This window comes from Chanos chanos, chromosome 6 (assembly GCF_902362185.1).
Source record: "Chanos chanos chromosome 6, fChaCha1.1, whole genome shotgun sequence".
NCBI classification, from domain to species: domain Eukaryota; kingdom Metazoa; phylum Chordata; class Actinopteri; order Gonorynchiformes; family Chanidae; genus Chanos; species Chanos chanos.
Window position 1 is genome coordinate 307,501 of NC_044500.1, and position 5,000 is coordinate 312,500.

Genomic DNA, 5,000 nt, shown 5'->3' on the forward strand with positions numbered 1-5,000 from the left:
GTGATTTCATTCCACTGGCCAGCTGTGTTTGGACATGCTAACATTAACATCCTTATAGCTGGAAACAACAGGAGAGTGGATGAGGATCAACTTTAGCTTCTTTCTTTTGTGTGAAATGCTTAAAACATTCATCTGTGGATGTGTCTTAGCGAGAAGCAGTGAAGAGAGGAGGAGATGGGAAACCTTTTCTTTAACCGATTGTGTCGTCGGGGAATCAACATTAACTGGCCAAAGAATTCAAATCAGAGGCACCATTTTAGAAGAAGCCCAAATTGTCGATACAATCAAAAATGTGGAAACTTACTGTTGGGTTAAGGTTAGGGTTGTTGGCAGGCTGTTAAAGTCTGGGCTTAGTGTAGAGACCCTAAATGCAATAACAACCAATAGTGTCGAAACTGCCAGTGATGTTAGTGTCGAAACTGCCAGTGATGTTAGTGTCGAAACTGCCAATGATGTAAAAAAAGAAAAAAAAGAAGAAGAAGAAGGGAAAAAAAGGGAAAAACTGCAGTGTATTGAAACCATTAGTGTGATAATGGGCCAAAAATGTAGTAACATTTTGGTCAATGATCTAAAAACTTGTTACATTATTGACAGGTTATTATATTATTGACACATTATTACATTATTGGCAGGTTATTATATTAACAGATTATTACAGTATTGGCAGGTTATTATATTATTGGCAGGTTATTACATTATTGACAGGTTATTACATTATTGACAGGTTATTACATTAACAGATTATTACATTATTGGCAGGTTATTATATTAACAGATTATTATATTATTGGCAGGTTATTACATTGTTGACAGGTTATTACATTATTGACACATTATTACATTATTGGCAGATTACTACATTACTGATGGATTATTACATTATTTACAGATTGTTATATTATTGGCTTGGTAATCAATATTTTTAATTAATAGCACAAATCCATAATGTAGCAACACTAAAGCAGGTCAAACACTTCAAGTTTGATAAAGTAAGACTAACATGGTGAAAAAATGGTTTGCTCCACTACCTTGGGTTGAGAAATCTAATTTTACTTTATTTTAACTTATATATAGGAACATAAAGTTACTACAGTTTCTGTGTTTGATTTTAGCGTGGATTTATGAATAAGACCATCCAGGCTTTCTTATCCATTTCTCCCCTCTGTTTACTCCTCTCTCTCTGCTTACCTCCCCTCTCTGTTTACTCCTCTCTCTCTGCTTACCTCCCCTCTCTGTTTACTCCTCTCTCTCTGCTTACCTCCCCTGTCTGTTTACTCCTCTCTCTGCTTACCTCCCCTGTCTGTTTACTCCTCTCTCTGCTTACCTCCCCTCTCTGTTTACTCCTCCCTCTCTGTTTACTCCTCTCTCTCTGCTTACCTCCCCTCTCTGTTTACTCCTCTCTCTCTGCTTAACTCCCCTCTCTGTTTACTCCTCTCTCTCTGCTTACCTCCCCTCTCTGTTTACTCCTCTCTCTCTGCTTAACTCCCCTCTCTGTTTACTCCTCTCTCTCTGCTTAACTCCTCTCTCTGTTTACTCCTCCCTCTCTGTTTACTCCTCTCTCTCTGCTCACCTCCCCTCTCTGTTTACTCCTCTCTCTCTGCTTACCTCCCCTCTCTGTTTACTCCTCTCTCTCTGCTTACCTCCCCTCTCTGTTTACTCCTCTCTCTCTGCTTACCTCCCCTCTCTGTTTACTCCTCTCTCTCTGCTTACCTCCCCTCTCTGTTTACTCCTCTCTCTCTGCTTAACTCCCCTCTCTGTTTCTGTGCTTGATTTTAGCGTGGATTTATGAATAAGGCCATCCAGGATTTCTTATCCATTGCACATTATCATTTTTGTTTCCATAAACCATGCTATAAACCATTTATACATATACTTGGGTGAAAATTTTGACTGCTGTCATTTATTTGATAGGTCTGCAATAGCAATCCTAGCATGGCTTTATGGATGCATGCTTTCACCACTGTGGGAGCTAAAGTAAAGCACAGTGGGCACACACAGATACCTCACATGGTTCTTCAGACCAAAATCACACACGATACCTCACATGGTTCTTCAGACCAAAATCACACACAGATACCTCACATGGTTCTTCAGACCAAAATCACACACGATACCTCACATGGTTCTTCAGACCAAAATCACACACGATACCTCACGCCTCTTTATGGACACAGACATGGTTCTTCAGACCAAAATCATCCAGACCAAGCCAGTCCAGGACCACACCGCTCAACCTTAAGGATTTGGGTATGAGAGTTTGGTGTCATGTACATGGTGTCAGAAATTCTTAAGAGATGAAAGTGTAGAAATTAAGGAACATTCTCACTGTTCTGGTTAAATCCCATGCCTGACTCGTTCGGTTTTAAATGACAGAGGATCAAGTGAGCTGTGTCTTTCCCTGTTTGCCCTTATGAGCCATCCTTAGGAACCTGGACTCTCAGGGTCCCAATCAGGTCAAAATGACTCACAACCGGTGAAGACAACTGTCACGTATGGACCAATCAGAAGCCACAACGGTCATGGATGTGAGTGTATTTGGGTAAATGTCTGATAATGGAAAATTTATAGGAGGGAAGAGTACTGAGCATGGTTGTCCGTTCTTATTTAAAACCCTCATGGGAAAATGAGTTCTAAAGATGAATTAAATCAAAACAAAGATTTAACGGGCTAATCATGGTGACATTTAATGCACTGATGCATGTCAGAATTTGGAAAGCCAATGGTGCCAGTGGGCACCTACAAAAAACTATACAGGTGCAGAAATACCCCTTCAAATTCCTTTTCACTTATTTCGTACTTACTCTTAGTGATTTGGTAGGGTTGTGCATCTCTCCCTTATAAGATGACCCGATTTGTGTCTATATACATGGGCTACGACAGGATTCAGGGACGATACATTTTAATATGGAACGATTCGATGCGATTCGATAAGATGCAATCTGGTACAGTTCTTAACATTTGTTTAATGTAGATACTCATTTTCCATTATACATTAAAATAAGCCAGTTCCATAAAGTGGCATTGCTTTCCTTCAAATAGACATATTTCACAAAAGACCAGAGAATCCCAGTTGTTTTTGTTACTTTATGGCACGGGAAAATATGGAAGACAAAAGTATCATTTTAGAACTGTCATTGTGTTTATTACCTTTCCAGTAGACACGGTTAGACAAAAAAAGACTTATTGTATGAACAAACAGACCTTACAAACGACCAGACTTTTGTCCAATTTTCTTTCCTTCTTGTAAAATCCAAATCTCTTACAAACTTTAGATTTTACATTTGATGGTGCACCGTAAACCGTGACAGTGCTGTCGGACATGTTGCTCTTGTTTGTACCTCGCAAGCGACGCTAACGTTACTCTAGTAGAAGGTCAATGTGAGATGTTGTGCAAATTTATTAGCGAGTGAGAAGCGGTCATTATTATTTTGAACCTCACATGACTGGTAACGTTAGATCAGTGAGTCTTCCGCAGCAGCTTAATCTATACTAAAGTAGAATTAGCAGCAAAGCTTTGTCAACCGATTCCTAACTTTAGAATCGGGTCATCGACCAGTTCATGATACATTTAGATCGATCCAGGGGTCCGTGTACCGATGTAGTCGCATCTTCAACGTTAAAACCGACTGATCGATGCGAATCGGTGAATCTTACAATAAACCCAAATCATAGGGATGGTATCATTGTTGAATAATTCAGGAAAAAAAAAATGTTAAAACATAGTAATATTCAGCTCTTCACACAATACTGTAATGTCTCTCTTACTGGGTGACACTTGCCTAATTAGTGTGCAAATGTAATTAGATTAATTTAATATTATTCTTGCCCAATTACAATTTCATTTCATAGATTATACATGAATATACAGCCACATTCGGAACAGGTTCATCCATTCGCAACAGTCTGAGCATTAAAATAGGCTACCAAACTATGCGAACCAAAATAATGTCTATTCAGTGCAGACTTGCCTAACCTCCCTTCACCCAATGCCTAACCTCCCTTCCCTAGAGAAACAAAAAAAAAAAAAAAAAAAAAAACCTTTCTCTTGTATTTCTGTTTGTAAAAGTATTCCAGGGGCGCAATGCGAAAGGGCAATTTGACGCTCAGTCTTATTATGATCTCTGTTGAAGGTATTAGAAATCCGACTGATGCACCAATTGTAAGTCGCTTTGGAAAAAAGCGTCTGCCAAATAACTAAATTGTAAATTGTAAATTGACTTTTGTATGAATTCAGCATTGAAACTGAACAAGGTTTCTGGCCTTCCTGTTACTCTACACTTCTAAAGGATCAAGTCTAAAGGCTAATCACAGTCAATTCTCAATACACTCAGTGACACCAACACAATCAGCAATATGAGAGCAATAAATCAGTACATAAATAAGGAAAGTAGAAACTGCAAGAAACGAATGTATTTAGTTTCACATTTGAGAGGGGTGAAAGCCACGCCTCTAGTGGAGTAAAGTTAAAATTGACCAAAAAACCCAACTGTAAGATTAAATAATGCAGATTTAGATTTCATATGAAGGAAACGGTCAATGAAAAAAGAAGGAGAAAGGCAGGTGTGGGGAGGAGGATTTGTCCTGATCAGATTTTATTAAATATGAGTATACATGTGTATATACACGACACTGATAGTAAAGCAAAGAGAGATGAACAAACAGAGAAAGGTAAGTGAGAAAAATAAACAAACAGAAAGGTAAGTGAGAAAAATGAGTGCCACCACCACTACAAACAACAAACATGTCAACATAAAAAAAAAAAAAAAAAAAGACAAATCAAAAAAATCATTTTTTCTATTGAGTTTGGACCTCACACTCTCACGGCTCAGCGAGTGACACTGAACATCACTGCAGCCTGATCATCATGTTTCAATACTGAAACGAACCCTCACACCTTTATACTGTGGAGTTCATGTTCTGCCAGATTAACAGTTCCTCTCTCAGACCAATCTTTAAAAAAATCCACATAAACAAAAAACTCAAATACCAAACCAACTATA